The 21,595-nt window shown below is 36.3% G+C and overlaps 1 protein-coding gene across 1 annotated transcript in view; it reads left to right on the plus strand.

Annotated features, from left to right (window-relative positions):
* The window catches only part of LOC141485509 (uncharacterized), a 35,129-nt gene extending 18,010 nt beyond the window's left edge, over positions 1 to 17,119 (plus strand). The window contains exon 2 of the mRNA XM_074182332.1: positions 17,100 to 17,119. The gene's annotated coding sequence lies outside the window, so the exon portion shown is untranslated. The remainder of the gene's footprint in view (positions 1 to 17,099) is intronic.
* Positions 17,120 to 21,595: the final 4,476 nt, after the last annotated feature.

Below are 21,595 nucleotides of genomic sequence, written 5' to 3' on the forward strand. Positions count from 1 at the left end.
GAACGCATTATTTCAAATATGGGTGACATACGATGGAAGGTCGTCTGTGGATATTTGTTTCCGGAAGCCATATTGATGATCACTCAATATGTTGAAGTCTTTGAAATATTCAAAGATGTGTTAGTTTACGGTTTTCTTCATGATTTTTTGATATCACTGATACCAAAGCGACTGGTTTATATTTGTTTGAAAGATTTTTCTTGCCTTTTTTGGATATAGGCTCAACGTGAGCAATTTAATTTTCCTACAAGAAGGACAAAACCCCTTCCTTGTAATACAGGTTGAAAAGTTTGCAAAGTACTGGTGCTAGTTCATTGGCGCATTTTTCAAGTACATCAGGCCTTTTTGATATTGAGCTGTTTCAAATTTGTCTGACTAGACGTTGTCGAAAAGTAATTTCCGCCATTGTGGATTCTAGTATGGGAATAGTGGGTGGTGGTAGATTCGCTTTTTCTATGGCTGTTGTTGCAATTGAACCATCCGCTTGAGTTAGTGGTGGAAATGTGGATTCTGCTAAGTTTTGATTAACAGCTTTAGCTACCGACTAAAAGGATCTAGACCCGTTGGGATTAGCAAGCAGTATATCCCTAATTCTCTGATTGTGAAGTTATTTGCTTTCATTTATTCTAAGTTTGCAGATATTGCGAGCATCAACAAACCTTGTTCGTTTTTCGGCACTGGGATTTTTTCGCCACTGCCGTAGAAGAGATTTTTAGAGGCGACAGGTTGCTTGCAATTTTTGTTGAACCAAAATTTGCCGTTAGAAGTTCGTTTCCTTGAAAAAGGAATAAATGACTATGAAGTACTACATTTGGAATGCTTAGAAATTCATACATTTAAAAATTCTAAAATGTACTGAATGATCAAATGGGGAAACTATCAGTCACTAAGTGGATGGAAGTTCATATGTATTATACACATCCATGTATAGAGTTACTTATTTTAAAATTGGTTACTTCCTTCTTTTCTTTGGGAGATTCCCACATATTTTTGTATCAAGATGGAGTAGTAGAAAGCCAAAAACCTTTTTTCCCAGTACAATGTTAGAGATTATATTGTCAGCCAACGGCTCAGAATTCACCTGAGCATAAGATATGCTTGTGCTGTGATTATTCTGTTCCTCTGACTGACAATTGAAAACATATCCTGCACATTCAATTGAGTTACCACTTCTTGTTTACCATCAAATCATCTAGATGCGAGGAAGAAAATATATCACCAAAGAAATCGGTTGAAGATGTCGAGTATTAAAGTTTTATTTTCAAAAACAAAATTCCTAATATTAATTTTTATTACCTGAATGTTTTGAGGCAAAATATTAGGTGTATAGCTTCGGATAATAATAAAACAGAAACCTTTGAGTGTTTTTTTGAAGACAGGCAGCTTGAGTGAAATATTTCGCATAGATCTCACTTCAGTTCTTGGCTGTGCATGCTCAAATTTATGTTTATTAATAAAAATCCAGGTTAGGCAACTATGAGTATATAGACATCAAACATTGAGAGCATCAAGTCTTTATATAGTGTTTCAGAAGAAAGTAGTCTATTTTTTTGAATAACATGTATTTTGGGTATCTGTAGGAAATTATTGAACATACCACCCCATACTTTGATACAATGAGTCATTATTGTTTCAGCAAGAGATAGACGACCATGCGGTTTTTGTTGTCTAGAGCTCAAAGCATAAAACTATCTGAACAACATTCTCAGACGTTTTGTTACACGATTAGCATATACATTCCATCTTACATTTTCATCTTCCATGACCCCCCAAGTATTTTAAGTCTTGTGTTTGTTCTATGAACGAACAAGAGCGTATTTCTGTTTCACATTCAACTTTATGTATACAGAGCGTACCTTTATTGGGCTGGTCGCTTTGGAGTACTGGAAATGTTATAAATTTAGTTTTATGGATATTCTTGAATATTCTACAATATCTCTTAAGAATCTGTGTACACTTTGTCTCAAGAATTTTCAGTTACAACTAGAGGTGTGTCATCGGCATAGGAAATTATGTGTCGTTCGAAATTAAGGATAGGACTAATGCTATTTAACTAAATCACGAACAGAACTGGACCTAGTACCGTTCCTTGAGGAATCCAAATTTTCATTTCTCTGGCACTGCTGGTTTCATGGTCTAGTTTGACTTTTTGTATCCTGCATGTCAAGTTGTCTAAAATCAGAGATAGCATTTTCTTTTTATACCATAGTAATGCAATTTCTCCAAGAGCTTGTCAATACTGTGTCGAAAGGTTTGACAAGATCAAGAAAAGATTGCTAAACACTCTTCTGATCTCTCCAGGGCTCCCACAGCTTTTTCAAGAGAGTCAAGAACAGCACTTGTCGTATTAGAGTTCCCTATTTTTTTAAAGGACAAAACGCAAGCACTACAGAAAAATCCTTAAGGCGCTCTAAGAGCGGTGCCTGTGCGAAAGTAGTGATTCACATTGGATTTGAATCGCTGGAGATAAAATCCATTTGGAAAAACGTTCTCAGAAAGTTCATTCCACCTAAACGCAGTTCTCCAAATGAAATAGTTCTTGAACAGTGAAGTACGAGGTGTCCTGAGTTGATCCTCATAACGATGAGCAGCCACAGTCCGTCGCGTATTTCTGATATGTACCTCTCTGGATGGAATCAAATATGCTATGAAGCCAAATTGACTATTCGTCATTGATATTTTTTAAATAAAACTGTTGATCTTTTCTTGAGTGTTTTCCCAAAAATGTTTGCCGAATTATTCATTACAGAGGCCAACTATATAGGCCAACAATATTTTGTTTACCTGCCGTGTATATGGGTGTAAACAATGATTTTTCCACTGATAAGTGAGTGTTTACAGTGATTAAAAGTTAGATTAATTAAATGAACCAGTGGTATTATTACATGCATATGCATATTTTTTATGAAAATCGTGAAAATATCATAAGGACTTAGGGAACAGTTATTTTTGAGTTTTGATATAACTTTAATAATTTCATTTTTGGAAACTGGTTTGAGAACATAGAAAAGATATTTCCTTTAAAAAATACAATCAGGTAAGGTATTGGCTTTCTTACTTTTTTCTGACATTTCAACACCTATGTTAACAAATTATTGAAAGAATTTCATTTATTCTTCAAATTCATTACAATTCCTTGCTGGGTTTTCATTGTTATATTTTTAATCGAAAACTTAGATTTATCCCTGTCCTTCATTTCATTGACGAGTTTTTTTACCGTTATCCTTAGATAAATTTAATTTTTAGTTATAAAATTCATTATTGTTCGTTCGATGACTTCTGAACGTTCTATATTCGTTTTTCAATTTAGAGTACCTACCTGTGAATTAATCGAGTTCAGTCGAGATTTTATATGAAAAATATTTTTTGAAATAATCGAATATGCTTTTCGAAATCTATTGTGGTTGATGAAAATTCAATATTTTTGGACACTTTAACATATAATGCATTTCAGTAGAAAAGAGCCACCCTGAATTGAGTCATTTGTTGTCAGGATTATAAAGAAATCATGAAATATGCCAACTTGATTTTTCAAGCCGACAGACACATATCTTTGTGAAAATCTACCTCTTTTCCACCACACCCTCCCCACACAAATGGAAATAATAGTCGAGTGACAACATTTCTAAGAATCCTTCCAAGTCTGTATCCAATCCTGTAATTCAAATAAAATACTGTTTTGAATCTGTATTTGAAATATTCACTTTATCTAATGTTCAAGCAGAACGTCATTAACTTGCAAACAATGGTATTAAGGCTCTTCTGTTCTCTCTGTTACATTTTGAAGAATATCAGCATCTGGTGATTTCTTCCCGAAAATTATCTACAATGGTTAGCTGTATCTCGTTGACTTCTGATTTCAAGCATTACTAGGTATAGAAGAAAGTCTAGTGGAGTTATATCGGAAGATATGGGTGGTCATTCTGTAGAAATTTTCCTTCCAGTCCATCAAACTGGAAAATCAATATTTAGGATTCATCGCACTGGTACTACGCAATGGTGAGGAGTCGCATCTTTTTGGAAAATATATACCCATTTCGCTAGTAAGAATCTAACTGGATGGCGTTGTTGATGCTTGGCATAATATCCTTCACCATTTGAGTTTGCTTCAGAAATTAATGATTCTCGAATGGAGTCATCCAAAATTTCTATCCAAATTTTCAATTTTTAAGAATATTTGGCATGAATATGGCCTATCATATTGGGATTTGAAACAATCAATGTTTCTAAAATTAGACGATGTACTTGCCAATTTAGATGACATGTACATACATCTAAGAAACCTGTGGTAACAAGAGAGCTGGATTAGGGTCACAAAATTCAACTCTTCTCTCGAAATCGTCTTCGTTCAACTGATGACTTATTTTCACTATATGCGGTTGGAATTTGTGTTCATGGAGAATTTTGGAAACGTTCGAAAGAGTTATTCCTGATGCTTGCAACAACTTAATCAATGATGTAATAATTTCAAAACATTTTTACTTACCTTTTTGTCAGGATATTAAAAATACAAGCAGCGTCCCTTGCTGATTTCCATGTTTTTATAAAAACTCACGAAATAATAACTCTAGTTCAACAGGACAAAAATAAAAAATCTAATAATCAAAGTGATCTGATAGTCACTATATCAGAATAATTTTGATATGAACATCAATAATTTCAGCAGTAACTTTTTTTTGTTATTTTCATCAATATCATCCAATAGTGCTCAAATAGTAGAAATTTGAAACGTTCAGGTTGACCTACTAATTGGGAATTGAAAAGAGTTTTTTCTGATATTGCTTAAGTAACGTTGTAATATACGAAATGTTAAAGAATTGAAATATTTTTTCAAATGAGATTACTTCAACAATCATTTCTATTTAACATGTTTGACATGAGGGTTGTGAATTTGATTTTACAGTCAAGATATCAAATGACTTACTCAAGGTAGCTCGTTTCAACTAAAATGCACAGTAGAGTTTGCTCCTGTTGAATTTTCCTGATTGAGAGGATTGAGAGGATTGAGAACGAAGCGAAACAATACCAATACATTATATATTTTTCAATTCAACCCCAGAATGGAAAATTAAATAATAGAATTTCAGCTTTATATTAGTTATGACAACCACCAGATCAAATAAGTATCATAAGAATGGAAATACATAAATTAATTCCTAACTTGCCTTCTCCTAAGGGGGCGTCGATAAATTACGTGAGGTGTTTTTTTTTAATTTTCTGTCCCTCCTGTCCCCCCTGGTGAGATATCGTAAGATTTTACTCAACCCCCTCCCCCATCCCCCAATATCACGTGAGATTTTTCAAAATGTGGGTTTCTTACGTACACACGTTGGATGGTTATTGTAAAAAGAAAAAAAAATTGCTTCGTGCTTTTATTTACGACTAGTTAAGACTAGTAATCAATATTGCTGAGAGTTTATTTATAAGTGTAATAAAAATTAAACAATAGAATACTTAAATCGTAACTACTGTGATTAAAAAAGAATATCTACTCTAATTCACTCCATGGAGAATCATGAGCGGTCTCAAGAGAGACTATTGAGGGAAGTATGAATGAAATTATTTTCTTTCGAACAGATTAGTGAATGATCTTAATCGTAATACGATTACGCTTAAGATTAAATCTTAAGCATGTACAATCTGGATTAAATGGACCAAAATAGTTTTTTTTTGTTTCAATCAGAAAAAAAATTGCGTGATATTCGCCAGGACCTCCTCTCTCTCCAACGTAAGATTAGATGAGATTTGACTCGACCCCCTCCCTCCCTTAAACACCTCACGTAATTTATGGACGCCCCCTAACCTAACTTTTATGTTTTTTACCACTTTTACTTGTAATTAACGTTACCGCAGTTTCATTCTATAAGGACATTTTCAAACTTATACATCCTTATAGGATAAAACTGCAGTAACGTTAGTTACAAATAAAAGTGGTAAAAAACATAGAAAGTTTCAATTCTCTTTTCTTCATTATGATTTCCTACCACGTAGTAACGGCTACATCATCTATCAATGTATTGCTGATATATCTCTCAAAGGGCCCAATATAAACTATTATTATGAAGGTTCTGATCATTTGGAGGCTAATCTAATGTATACCTGTTCTGAAAAACTAGTAACAATATATATTATTGGAGTTTTTTCCCAACACCAAATCGTTATTTTTACACCTCGACACGTGTTTCGATCACCAAGCGATCATCTTCAAGAGGAAGATGAAACTAATAACTACTCAAAACTAAAGCTACTTATACTAATCAGGTACATCATACAGGTAGGTTGTAGGATAAAGCAACCGCAAATCAAGTCAAATTACTGCTTGTTTTGTTTCTTGCTTGAAGGCCTGCAGAATATTCTGAATGCATTTTCAGTTGATCCTGCGAATTAGTCAGACAATTGGGTTTGGAATTGTCTGTAAATTTTATTTAAATTTAAAAGGATTTGGGAAAGCTGAATACACTTATTTGAATTAATGAATCGAAGAGGTTTTGTATTAAAGTGTATAATATTTTAAAATTCTTGCAAAGCGCTTTCAACTTTCGTCATCATCAGTGCTCACTTGTCAGGCAACAGGAAGTATCAAGATAAGTGAATTGTACATTGTAATATTTGAATTATATAAAACAAAATAGGCTTATAGCCAAGAAAATACATTTTTGGATTGAGGCCATGTGGTTCAGTCAAAGTATCTTATGGCTATAAGCCTATTTTGTTTTATATAATTCAAATATTACTATGTACAATTCACTTATCTTGATACTTCCTGTTGCCTGACAAGTGAGCACTTATGATGACGAAAGTCGAAAGCGCTGTGCAAGAATTTTAAAATATTATACACTTTAATACAAAACCTCTTCGATTCATTATTTAAATTCAGCAACGGAACAATAATACCTCATTCAAAATGAAATGAGTGAATGATTTTTGGAAATGTTATAAGAAGGATTGGGTCCAAGTATAACATCAGTTCCTGCTTCAGATCTGAGAACACTATCCGTAGCAGCCTCACGAAAACTAGGCCACCAAACACGGACTGCGATTCCAAGAATTGCAATTAACGGATACCCTGCGAGTGCGGAGAATCATACATCGGCCATTGAAAGTTCGCATTGCTGAGCACAAGAAACACACACAGCGAGAGAAAACCAGCAAATCTGGAATAGCTCATCAACTCGGACTCATCAACATAATATCAAGTGGGAAATAATCCACAAAGAGGAGCACTGGTTTAGGAGAAAATTCAAAGAAGCCGCGTATATGTTGTCCAACAACGCGTAGAGATACGTAACATATGGAAACCTCTAATAGCGAAAAACGACCTACTACTGCCAAACGGTCATCTCCCGCTGAAACCGATGAAGCGGAGAGAGGGAAGAGGGGATAGGTGAAAGCACTCGAATAAGTCCAGTTATCACCCGAAGGCGATTGTGGATACTAACAATCGAAACATGGTGACGTAACTTGGTTTGAAATCTTTTAATTTTTATTTTTCATTTTTTGTTAATAATATTTTTTAATTTTCAGCATTTATCAATATTTAATTTTTTATATTTTTTTTTTGTTGTTCCTTGTATGTTATTTCTTTGTAGTTTCAGTTTCTTTGTTTAATGAAATTGTTATTTTCGGTTAATCTTTTTAATTTTTTTCAGGGATTCCAAATCAATTTATATTATATTAGACAATGGAAGTTCGAACTGATGAAATACACCACGAAACATTGTCAACCACCTTCAAAAACAAATGTGAGAAAATTCCAAAGAAAGACAATGAAAACGCTTTAAAAAGATCTGTAGATCAAACACAGAACAAACAACTACTTCCACATAAACAGTGAATTGTTAAAAAAAATCCTTCTGAAATAGCTGCAGTCATGTAAACATTGAATTAGACGAAAATCACTGTTTCTCTTTCAGATGGTACTCCAAACATTCGGGGTATCTATGAAAAAAAGTATCAGACGTGTGTAGTAAGAAGGTATTTGATATTGTAACATTTGCATTTGCAAAACAATAACCATTTTTCTAGAGTATTACATAATGGAATCACAGTTTTGATGGTTTCGTGGATATTTCAATTGTTATATGGTATATCTATAAATACTGACTTTCAAAAGTACATTTTTCTACTAAAGAAAATAGTTATTACTTTGTCGCAGCTCGTTATTTTACAGACAATTTTGATCAATAAAAAGAATGCAACCTCTCTTCGAATGAAACGGTATTCTTGTCAAGACGAGGCATTTCATTGTCTTGTCTCGACAAGAGATAACACTAATAACAAAAACTATGATAAAATGAAATAATCCCGACTTTTCTAATCAAGTTTCTGATTTCACTATTATCATTCCATGGGAGAAAGCTATTCAGAGTTTCTTCCCTTGCCTGGTCACGACCAACTTTCATCTGGTAAAAGCAGATTGGTTATACAACTCCAAGTCTACATAAACCGGGATTTAGCCAAATTTATAGCTAGCGTAACGATTCACCCAAAAGTCCAACTTAGACCATTTTACTCGGTTTTCATGTGTCGCCGTGTCCATACGACCATAATTGTGTTTTATAATTCCCCAAGATTGCAGAGGAGCAGTTCGGTGGTATTAAATGATATAATACACTGTAAAGGATTATTTAGTGAGGCTTGTCTCCGAGGAATGGGACCCGCAAAAGTGATTTATCGTCCACTTGGTGACGGTTCAACCTCCGGCTCATATTTATCATCTTGTTTAATTTCCTATATTGTTGCAGTTAATATCTCGCAACTTTGTGTGCGGAATGTTCAGGAAGAGAAGTGAAGACAAGCGTATGGTAGAAATTGAAATAGTTTACATTCTGCCGGAATTTGATGTGTGGGAGGTGCGAAATGTTGTTACAGAACTTTGTACTGAAATGAAATCCGGATAACTCAATAATAATAATAATAATAAATAAGCAGGGATGGCCACTAACACCCTTGGCCTTTGGTGAGTTGCGACACCACTTACCCGAGCAACTGGTGCAAAACCGGACCGGCAGCCCAGGCGCACCCGGGAAGGAGAACTCTATTCTTCCTCCGGTGCCGGCCGGGGGGAGAATAGAGTTCTGGTTCCCAGTGATCAAGGAAGGGGCCCCCACAATCGACCCGCTCGGAGGGGTCAGAGGCAAGGTGGTGGGGCCCATAACGATGATTTGCCTACTGATGACAACCCTGGCAACGACAACGGACGCTTTGAGTGGACGCATGAGCTGAGAGATAGCCTTATGCATTGCTACGAGAGTAGCGAGCCCGCGCGAAGAGGGTACATGGCGAGATTGCATGCTCTGTGGTGTGAAACACATCCGGAGCATGCCGCCTTTTCCGCCCAAAATCTTAGGGATTACGTATCCTATCTTCGGCGGCAGGGCTATATAGCTACTCCCCAGTCTGCTAACGAAGTGGCAGTTCTACCACCCGTTGGCATGGCTGGAGAGGAGACTCGCACCATACCACCAATGGAGACGACAATCAGAAAACGCAGGGCGCTCCACAGAATTAGGCCCCTGAAGTCACAAGAACTGGCTTGTTTGGATGCGGAGGTTCATAGTGTTCTAACAGAAGAGGCTGACATCTGGCAAATCAACACCGCCGTGTATAACGTCGTCCAATCGCTTTCCGAATCAGAAGGACGAAATCCCGGCCTTGCGGTTCGGAAGATTGAACGGCGTGTACACAAGATGGAGGCTAAGATCACGTCAGCGAGACAACACGCGTCTCGTATCCAATGTGTGATGGACTACAGGGCGGCCAATAGGCCTTTCACGCCCGCAGTGCGGCGAATATCCGCCAATTTACGACGTATCCATCACACTCTAATCCAAGGCGTGCTGTTGACCACCAAACAGCATTGCCTTGATAGGATACGAATGCTAGTGGCTGCTAAGAAGTCACTAGTGAGGCGAGCGAGAAGTATCGCGGAAAATCTTAGGTTCCGCGAGAAACCTTCTCGCTTATTCCAAGAGCCTCCACGTGTTGTGGATAATCCGCCGACTGCTGACCAGGTGGAATCCTTCTGGAAGGATATCTATGAACACCCGCAGCCACTCAACTCAGACACTCCAGCCCTAGCGCAGTTCGAAGCTTTCAACAGAGAGCTTCGACAGCCTGAGCTCAATGAACTGCGCAACCCGATAACCCCGGATGACGTTCGAAGAGCCCTTGTTGGTTCCAAGAACTTTGCTGCTCCAGGCCCAGATGGGCTGAACACTTATTGGTGGAAAAAACTACCAAGTACCCACCGCCATCTGGCGAGAGTTTTCTACTTATGGCTGGACGGAGAGCAGCCGATTCCGGATTGGTTTGTCGAGGGGCGGACCGTTCTCATCCCCAAAAGCGGAGATTTGTCGATTCCTAAGAATTACAGACCGATAACATGCTTGAATTCGTGTTATAAGTTGTTTACAAGCATCTTATACACACGAATACTCACCGCAGTTGACCGAGTGTTCGAACGGATATATGAGCAGAGAGGGTCGAAGAGAGGAGTCGCTGGATGTAAAGAGAACCTGCTCATCGATAGATGTGTAACGCAGGACTCGATACAATATAAGCGTAACCTCTCTATGGCCTGGATCGATTACCGTAAGGCATTTGATACAATTTCGCATGAGCTCATCTTGCATTTGCTCAGATGCCTTGCGGTACCCGACAACATAGTGAGATGCATTGAACAACTGATACCACTTTGGCGAACTCGCTTCACCATAACATCTGGTCAAGCAAGAGTCCAAACAGGGTGGGTCACTTTCAGAAGGGGTGTATTTCAGGGTGATTCCCTCAGTCCCCTTCTATTCTGCATCTCACTATTGCCATTATCCGTTGCGCTCAGAAACACTCGAGGGTATAACTGTGGCAACCCCGGAAACCGGAGGCACAAGGTCACCCATCTGTTTTATATGGATGATTTTAAACTTTATGCCTCTGGAGAGAAGGATCTCCATCAGTCCTTGAGGGTGGTGGAAGAGTACACGCATGCTATAGGTATGAAATTCGGGATAGACAAATGTGCAATGGTTCATCTCAAAAGAGGACGATGCGGGGACTACGGAGAGGATGTGCAGCTCGTAGATGGAAGCATCCTACACCATCTGGATGCCGGAGAGACGTATACTTACCTCAGGGTGGAACAAAGCCACTCACAAGAGGTAACCGCAGTGAAAAACTCTCTCCGCGGCAAGTATCAACACAAACTTCGACAGATCTGGTCATCGGAGCTGTCGGGGAAGAACAAAGTTGCTGCAACAAATATGCTTGCCGTTTCAATCTTACTCTACTCGTTTGGAGTAGTGAAGTGGACTCGGGAGGAGCTGTATCAACTCGACGTAAGGTCCCGAAAAATGATGCATCTCTATAGGAGTTTGCATCCCAAATCGTCCGTTCCAAGGTTGTACTTCCCCCGACAACAGGGAGGTGGTGGACTTTTGAGTTTGGAGTGTCTACATGACAGAATGGTACTGGATACAGCCTGTAAAGTCGTCAGGAGTTCGGATCCCCTTCTCTGCATGGTCCGTGACCATGAGAGAGCAGAAATTGAGGCATTTCTCCTTAGGGCAGCTGCTCGAGCAGCTGATGAACTCGGTATAGTTTTCGACTCTGAACGAGGTGACTACAACTCTGTCACCGAGTTGGAACCCGTTCAGCAAAAAGCTCAGATAAAAGCCGCAGAGATCATCTTACTTCTGCGGAGACACAGGGATAAGCCAATGCATGGGGTCTTCTTCAATAATATTGAAGACCTTGGCTTATCAAAGCGCCTGACGTTCGCTTTTCTCAGGTCGAGTGGGCTGAAGTCGGAAACTGAGGGGTTCATCTTGCCAGGATGGTGTCTTCAACACCTTAGTCTACCGCAGTCGCGTGATGGGTATAGAGGTTCCTGACACAAGGTGCAGGGCCTGCCGCGAGGCGCCCGAGACCCTAATGCACTTGCTATCAGCATGTCCAGCATATGCGGTCTCGGCCTATATCCATCGACATAACGCGGCCCTAAGAGTGCTATATTACCATCTACGGCACTCTTACGGTATTGACGAGACACCGGTGTTGCCCTACGCTCCGGGGAATATTGAATCCGTTGTGGGGAACGAGAAGTGCCGAATTTATTGGTACTATTCGTTCCCCACCCTCAGGCTCATACAAGCTAATAAGCCTGATGTAGTCCTTCTCGACCACCAGACCAAAACGATATTTGTCGTGGAGTTTTCAGCTCCTGGCGAGACGAATATCGTCAGAAAAGAGGAGGAAAAACGGATAAAATATCGAGATTTTCTCTTCGAACTCCGCAGACTCTATCCAGATCACTCTGTCAAGATGGTCGTTCTGATTATTGGAGTCCTTGGTGGAATGATGTCTTCTCTACTCTCGAATCTCAAAATCATACCGGCTTGCCGCACTAAGGCAGAAATCTTAGCCGCACAGATGCAGAAGGCTGTCATTCTTGGCTCACTGCGTTTGCTCAGGGCACATGATTCTCGGGCCCAATGATCACTTACCCCACGGTGTGGGGAGTGGTCATTGGTTGATTATGCTGGCGCGCCCTCCCGAATGTATCGGGGCTTCGGAGGATAGGGCCTGACCAGCGCACACTACGGTGAAAAAAATAATAATAATAATAATAATATTTATTTGTCAAATCTTCTTAGAAGTATTACATAGAATATTGAAAAGCATAAGAGTGTGCAAATAAAAAACGATTGTCACTTAGGTTCACATGGAACCTGTCTGTGGGAACAATTGTTTTTTTTTGTTTCGTCTTATGAGTAAGCTTATAAGAGGAAATTAAAAATAATGATGGAGAGAAGAAATAAGATAAATAAATGAGTAAATAAGAAATGAATCAATTTGCTGGGTCTACAATGTTTTTGACAAATTGTCTACTTTGTTCAAGAATCCATTTTTTAATGTGTTTCTTCATCAGACCAATATTATTAAGTGTTTTAACTGAGACAGGAACATGATTCAGGAGTTTAGCTCCAATATAGGTAAAGCATCTTTGACCAATTGTTTTTTTTGCTCTTGGTATGTACACTGCTGCAGAGTTTTGAGCTCGTGTTATTCGATTGTGGGGTAAGTTTTTCAAGTAATTTCTATTTTTAGAAATGTGATACTCGTTTTAGAAAACAGTTGCCTTAAATCTGAAATTTTCAATTCCCCATAGAGTTGTTCTGTAGGATAACGAGAGCTTTTGTTATATATAATTTTTAAAATACACTTCTGTATTTTTTCTAGTGGATCGAGTACCACCCCAACCAATTACACCGTATTGTAGAAGAGATTCTACAATATACTAACCCTTAACAAATTTTCAATTTGTTAAGGGTTAGTATATTTCGTAGCTGGCGAAACCTGTATAGAAGTCCTCTCAATTTATTTTTCAAGTTATGCACTTGAATATTCCATCTCAGAAAGCTATCTATGTGAATACATAAGTATTTTGCTGATTTAACTAAATTGACATTTTTGTAGTTGATGTCTATATTTATATATTCTGGTAAATATTACTCATACGAAGTGAATGGAAGTACTTCAATTTTTTCAACGTTGATTGTGTGCAGATTTGCTCTAAACCTCTTAGTCAATGATTTCAGATCACGTTCAGCAATATTTCTTCTTCCCATCCATTTGCGGTATATATTATAACAGTGTCATCAGCAAATGAAATTATCTTCCCACAAGATTGTTGAGAAAATAATGAATTCGGATATGCAAGGAATAAGATAGGACCTAAGACGGTTCCCTGAGGCACACCACAAGATACATTCCTTTTTTTCACTCATTTCGCCATTTATCTGGACTCTTTGGGTACGATCTTCAAGAAAACTACTGAAAAGTTTGTTAACATTACCCCTTACACCCAGATTTTCAAGCTTGCTGAGCAAAAGTGCATGGCTCACGGTGTCAAATGCCTTTGCCAAATCAAGTAGTACACCTAGGCAAACTTTTTTTCATCTATAGCCTTATATATTGTGAATGTTACATCTGCTATAGCATCCTCGGTTGATCTATGTTCTTGAAATCCGTACTGATATTTCGATAAAATGTTTTTTTATTCAGATATGAGATCAATCGTTTTTTAAATATCTTTTCAAATATTTTCGAAATAAAGGATAAGATTGACAAGGGCCGATAATTTGAAACATTTGTTTTCTTCCCTGTTTTGTAGACTGGAATAATCTTGGCCTCTTTCAGATGTTTTGGAAACACGCCTTGCTCTATAGCTTTATTGAATATATGTGAAATTGGCTTAGAAATGAACTCAGATGATGTTTTTAGTATTTCATTCGAGATATCGTCTAGACCAGGTGATTTTTTATCTCTCAAGTTACTCATGATTTCTATAACTTCATTTGGGTCGGTGTTGGACATATACATAGAATTTGGAAGTCTTACTTCCCCTTTTTCGATTTTTTCATAAGGTATTTTTGCAGCTAATTTTGGTCCTACTTCCGCAAAGTAATCATTGAATTCATTACAAATATCTTTCAACTCAATAAGTTCGCCCTTTATGTCTGACTGTATTTTAAGTATGCTATTTTTATTATTATAATTGTTTGTAAAATCATTAACTATTTTTCAAAGATTTTTTGAGTAGTTTTGGTTATTATTTATTTGGTTTTTAAAGTAATCAGTTTTTATTTTTTTTCGGAGACTATTTATCTTATTTCTATAATATAATTCTTTTTTGTAGTCTTCATTACGTGGATTTTTAACGTGTTTGATAAATAATTTATCACGCTTTTTTATAGATGTGTAATCCAAGGCTTTTTTTTCTTCGACCATTGCACTTTTATGCATGTGGTTGATTGAGATATTATTTCTTTAAATGTGGAAATGAATTTATTCATACTCGTTTCTGGTTCTTTCTCTTCATAAATTTCAGTCCATGCCTGTTGACGTAGTAGTTCCAACATTTTGTTTTGATTTATCTTATTTATAAACTTCGCTTTGTTATTTGGTATTTCTTGTATAGGGGTGTCATTTTTCAGTGTCGCAACCGTAGGGAAATGATCTGTAATTTAAGTTTTGAATATTGCTGAAGTTAACATTTCTGGGACAAACGTTTTACTTTTTAGAAAAATGTGGTCCAGGCAAGAGCTGGAGGTCTGAGTTATGCGAGTAGGCTTATTGATCAGTGAAATAAATCCGAATTCTGAAAGAATATTCATATAATCATCAATAGAACCATTTTTATTTTGTTCTTCCAATATATTAATGTTCATGTCACCCACGATGATTATGTGATCATAATCTTGATAATCTATTTGGGAGAGATGTTGCTTCAAATTATAATTAAATTCATCTATCCAGGTTGATGGCGATCTGTAAATAGCTTTAATACATATTTTTGTATTATTAATAGGCAAACAAGTTCATATAATGGAACTCTTTTTATATTATTTTTTCTCGAAAGGCTATTAGAAGAAAAAACACAAATGACCACAAGTTTAAGCAAATATACCAACTGTTTCTGTCATTGAGAGAATACGAAAAAAAACAATGTCAACTAAGTCCAAGGCAGACTTGCTCATTAAAAAAAAATGTGAGTGAACTCTGATCTGATACTTCGTGGGTGATGGTCTCAAGATTCTAGAGTGAATATTTGTACAAATCAGAAAGGCATCAATAAATTCCCAAACTACTTTCAAGGCATTTTGGGGAAACAGAAAAAGTATATAGGCGAACTTTCATTGCCTTCACTCATACAACTAACACTAGCAAACGTATTCAAAAAACACTTCATTTTGAGATTTTCACTAAATGATTTTACAAAAACGCAATACGTGTTTCGCCATACAATGGCTTTTTCGGGCATGTCTTTACTAACTATATTCTACATATTCGATGTTAAATATACCTTATTCTACATTTTGAAGTACCTACATTTCGTTTACCTGATTTTTACCTAAGTTTGAAATGAATTAAATTTCCAAATTTAAAAAAATATTTAGTAACATGGAGTAATTCAATTCTAATTGATTATTTATTCAGAAAAATAATTCAATTCCTGAATCTAATGACTTCTGAACATTCTAGAAGATTGAGTTTCAAACATAATGTAACATATCGTATTCATGATTGAACTCATGTCCTTCTGCTGAAAGGTGGTTTGCAACAAATGTGGAATCGGTCTGTTTGGCCAATATACTGTTTTGGGCAAGAGCCACAAGTCAGCTTATATACTCCTGATCTATCCGACGCCGAAGTTTTGTCTTTATTGTTTTTAATAAATTTACTTAGATTATTATTCGTTCTGTGAGCTACGTTTACGCATCCTTTCTTAAAAAAACGGGCAATATTATTGGTTGAACCTGGCCAATATTATTGGCCAGGTCCATGGCTTGTTTTTTGGAAGGAATATAGTCTATAATATCTACCTTATAAACGTTGTTAACCGCGATTTGTTTGATCAAACCCGGCTCTCTTTAAAAATTACTCTCAGACAGTGGAATATTCAATAGTCTGTGGAGCAAACTATTAAATGCAGCAACTTTATGCTGGTAAGGGTGTGTGGAGAAAAAACTACAAAAGCAAGCCATGGACCTGGTGAACCCAAATTCAAGATGCGATAATGTCAGTTATAGGACATTGTCATACGTAGATTACAGAACGAATAATAGTCTGAATAGATTTCTTAAAGATAATAAAGACAAAATTTCAGTGTCGTATATAAGATATGCCCAAAACTGTATAATGGCCAAACAAGGAGAGCATTTTCCCAAAGAATTGAAGAGAATAGAAGTAGTTTTGTAAATACAAAGACCAATTCCACATTTGCAAACCACCTTTTAGCAGAAGGACATGAGTTCAATCATGAATAAGATGTGTTACATTTAGAATAGAAGAGTTTGAAAGTCAATATTCTAGAATGTTTAACAATCAATAGATTCAGGAATTCAGGTGATTTACTGAATGATCAATTGGAAATGAGTAACTCTCCGTTACTAAATATTTTTTCTAATTTAGAAACTGGGACATAAGCTCAGGTAATTTACTTCATTACAAACTTAGGTAAAAATCAGGTACTTGAAATGTAGGTACTTCAGACTGTAAAATAAGCTATATTGAGCATTGAATATGCAGACTATAGTTAGTAAAGACAAGCCCGAAGAAGCCATTGTATGGCGAAACACGTGTTGCGTTTTCGTAAAGTCGTTTAGTAGAAATCTGACAATAAAGTGTTTTTTGATTACATGAGCTATTGATTTTCACCAAGTATCGGCCAATACCATGATATAACTTACAGTATGGTCCGTTAATTTCCGTTAAATATTACATTACTGAAAATCTCTCTGGAAGTTATTTTTGTCAGTCAACTTTGACGAAATTATTGTCAAAATTGACTAGTATAGTTTATATTCATACACAGAATACTAATCACTACCAGATAATATAAGAGTAATTCACCTTGTTAGACAAATATCACGGTAGTAAGAATGACAGCCTAATACATTTGTTCGGCTGAAATTGTTACCGCTTCAATGCAATTCGATATGATCTCGTAATTTGATGATAGAAAAGCATTTTTCTATTGAGTATTTCATTTTAACAGTGCGAAGTTTGAATGTCTTTTCTTCCTTCTTTTGCACTATATTTAATTCACAGCCAAAAACTCCATATATTGAATAATTAGTTACTTCAATACTCCATAATTATTTCAACTCGCACTAAACTTAATGGATCGACGAGGTTTCTCAAGGCGATCCATTGCAAAGCCAATCTTCGACATCGCCGCCGAACGAGTAGGTAACACGTGTCGGTGGATGAAGACTGAGATGAGAAGGCTATCCTGCATCTGTAAAGATTCTATATAATGTCATGTCGTTTTATGTAGGTGTGTCTTGGAAATTTGATTCTTGCAATGGTTTTCTTACGTGTATCTAATATGTCTGATGGTTTTTAATATAGTGATATTATCCACACGAAGAAACTACTTTTTGAGCCCTAAAGAAGAATTTACTTAGATTTCAAATGTCGGAATGAAAATATTTGTTTTTTTTCCAGAGAAAGAGAACAAAACTTTACGGCCTCCAATTATATCCATTCTGCGTTATATGAATACTCCAGACACAAAAGCACATACTCTCCCAGTCGTCCCGTGAAATAGACGATTAGGCAAACTACTATGAATATGCATCAGTTTCGGATCTTCACATGTTTCTATCTACGACCTCTACATCTTTAGCGTGCTTCCGGCATTATACTCTTTTGAAATGGACAGTTACACATTCATCTATTCCCAATCCCCAATAGTATGCGGGAACTCTTTCAAGATCCAATCTTGCTAATGCAATAACAGAATCGACTCATGAAAATGGTGCAAAATCCGTTGATGCAAAGTTCTATGAAATGCCAGGCCAAAGAGGAGTTAGGTAGGTACCTAACTTGTTTGTAGACCAGTTCGTAATATTCATTACCACCAAGGAAGTTAGAGTGTTGAAAAAGGTGTAAAAATTGTGTAATTATTATTATGGATAGTGATATTGATTTTTATCAAATACCGGACCAGAAACAAAAAAGAAACTTTCTGTAAACAAGATGAGACAATGAAAGTGAAGAGTTTATAATTTTTTTTCAATTAAAACTTTATGAAAATTAAAAGTATTGGAATGTCTAAAACTGATGTAGGAATACAAAAATTAATGGGCGCTTCAGAACCACTTGATTGATTTCAGTAGCGCCTTTGCTTTTTCAGCTCCAGGAAAACCCGAAGAAACCTGCAGCACCACTTCATCTAAAGATCTTGATTTGTCCTCTCTTTCAAAAAATAATATGTAGGGTATCTCCAGAGGCTCCAATATATTCAAGATATTGCCAGAATATTTGGTGACATAAATATTATCTTATAAGATTAAATTCGTGATATTTGTTGAGCTCAATACAAAGATTTTTGTGTCAATTATTATGATATATACGATAATTTTTATTAGTCGTGGATAAAGTATAGTATTCTACTCGCGAATAGTGACTATTATTTAGGCCACTCGCCTGCGGCTCGTGACCGTAAACTTCACCTCGTAAATAATAGCCATTATTATACGCTCGTTGAATAATAAACTATTTTACGATTCACTCAATTGTTTGTTGTTGAATATAAAAAAAATTCCTTCCTTCATTAACTTCCATTTCGAAAATAATCATAAACAGACAAATATAATAAAATATGATTCCTTCATTATTAAACGGTTTTATTCAGCTTCTCATCGAATAATGGATCAGTCTATTCATACGTCAAAAGAGTCTGATGTTTTTCAGAGATATTGTGGAAGAGACAATCACAAACATGAGTCAGGAAACTTTAATGCTCAAAATATAAAGAAAATTCAAAATTTTTTTTTCCGTCAGATAACGTTTACAATCAGAATAAAGAAATTTGTCGAAAACGAAAGTTCAAGACACATTTGTTGAGAACAACTGAAAAAAATAACTCAATTTTCAATTCATGGGGGACATCTTTCTATCATAACCTCAACGATCACACATACTCATCCGATCCTTGGTGACTATCACTCTTTGAATTTGAATGGGAAAAGTGTTTAGTATGATAAACCAATTTTGGTGCCTTTCTTCGGGAAAAACAACTCTGCCGTATTCAAATTTATTATACCTACTACATTAGAATGATAATGGTAACCAGTTAACCGAAATTGAAAAAAATGTATATTGAATGAACTCAAAAAATTGAAAAGTGGTTAATTTTAATATTTTCCAACTACATTCATTGGCAGATGCCCGAACTCTTCTGATAACTGCCATATATGAGTAAACTTAATTTCGAAACATTGACTCATATTTTGACAAAATATGATTCCTTTATTATTAAATGGTTTTACTCGGCTTGCCCCGTTCGTTTGTTGGTTTGTTTATTTATGTATTTGTTGGGCAGATTGATCTGAAATTTGGTGAATACATTTAGTTTTGATGACAATACAATTTAATGAATTCTATATCACTGTAGTTCGTAGATGGCCGCAGCTACAAAATGGCGGATTACATATTTTTTCCCAACTACCTCATGTGTGTATCAAATAACAGGGCTTGACTAGTAGAATCTGTTTGAAAAAAATCTGTTTAAAATCTGTTTTTTTCGTTAGTCAGCTGTCACCCCCCATACGAACGACAACTCTCAGCAGTTGAGAAACTTGTGCGAGCTGAGGACTAACGAGGTCTTACCTTTTAACGTGTGATTCCTAATAATATTAGAACACTTTAGAAAAGATGCATATTCAAGATGGCCGCAGCCGCAAAATAGCTACAATAATAATAAAAATAATATGTCTTTATTCATCACAATAAGAAGTACAAATTAAATAAAATTCAAAGAAATGATGAATAGGCGTAGTTCAGCTATGAGAACTGCTTTCAAACCCAACCTCGATTGTTATGTATTTTTATTATTTTATATAATATTCGGATATGTGAGAAATTGCCAAAATCTTTTGCATATGTCGTGCCCTATCACTGTCGTGTAAGAAACATGTCTTTCAATCTTTTTTTAAAGTTTCTCAATGAACTTTCTTTAAAGTCTGTAGGGATGGTGTTATACAACTTTGCCGCATTGTAGGAGAAACTTCGAGTAAATATTGCTGAGGAATGTCTGGGAATGAGCAAAGTATGCATATTACGAGAAGTGCCACTGTGTGATAGTGCAAAACTAGTCTTTCACGTAAGTAAGGCGGATATCCCGAAACAATAATTCTATGCATGAAACTGAGCACATGGATTGCTTTTAGATATTTGAGTGAAAGCCAGCCAGAATCTCGAAAGGACGGACTTATGTGATCATACTTTCGGATACCGTAGGAAAATCTGACACAACTATTTTGTATTCGCTGGAGTCGCATCACATCTAATTGTTGTAAGTGTAAGTGTTTCACAGAGATTCAACTTCAGACTTTTTGATAAAAGGTGTCTACAATAAACCCTTGCGGGTTGCGGTGGAGGGTCGAATAGACCCACTCACTTTTGACCTAACCTAACCTACAAAATGGCGGAATACAGAGAACTTTGTCAACTCAGAATTGGAATAGAAGCATGGATCTTCCACCCAAGTCAAGATTTTGTATCGTTTGGAGGACGTTAGAGTGGCTAAAATGATCCGTCGTTAGCGATACACCACCCAGATTAAGGTAACATTAAAATTTGCCAAGAACTGCGTGGCATTAGGGTGGATGAAAATTAGAAATGAAAAACTTGAAAATATATTAAATAAAAAAATTCATTGTTAATTTGGTACTGAAAACTAAAAAATTAAAAAATAATTCGGAAGGTCCTATGTAACAGTCATCACACCACTCTCCTCTGCAATTTACGTTATTGATCAGATAAACAATAATAAAATCGTTAGGCGTAGCGTAACATGAGTAAATATTAAAATACTACCCCCAACGATTTTATTATTTTTTTTATCTGATCAATACCGTAGATACTGAGGAAGTGGTGTAATGACTGCTACACAGGAACTTCCGAATTATTTTTCAGTTTTCAATATTTTTCTCAATGAAACCGTTCAACATAAAACATTTTTTTACATATTTCTTTTTGAATTTCCATAACATTTCACTATACGATGCCGATGGCGACCGCTTGA

Source organism: Leptinotarsa decemlineata, unplaced genomic scaffold, assembly GCF_025532065.1.
Source record: "Leptinotarsa decemlineata unplaced genomic scaffold, Ldec_3_MD MMD2_tig00026328_RagTag_RagTag, whole genome shotgun sequence".
In the NCBI taxonomy this organism is placed as follows: domain Eukaryota; kingdom Metazoa; phylum Arthropoda; class Insecta; order Coleoptera; family Chrysomelidae; genus Leptinotarsa; species Leptinotarsa decemlineata.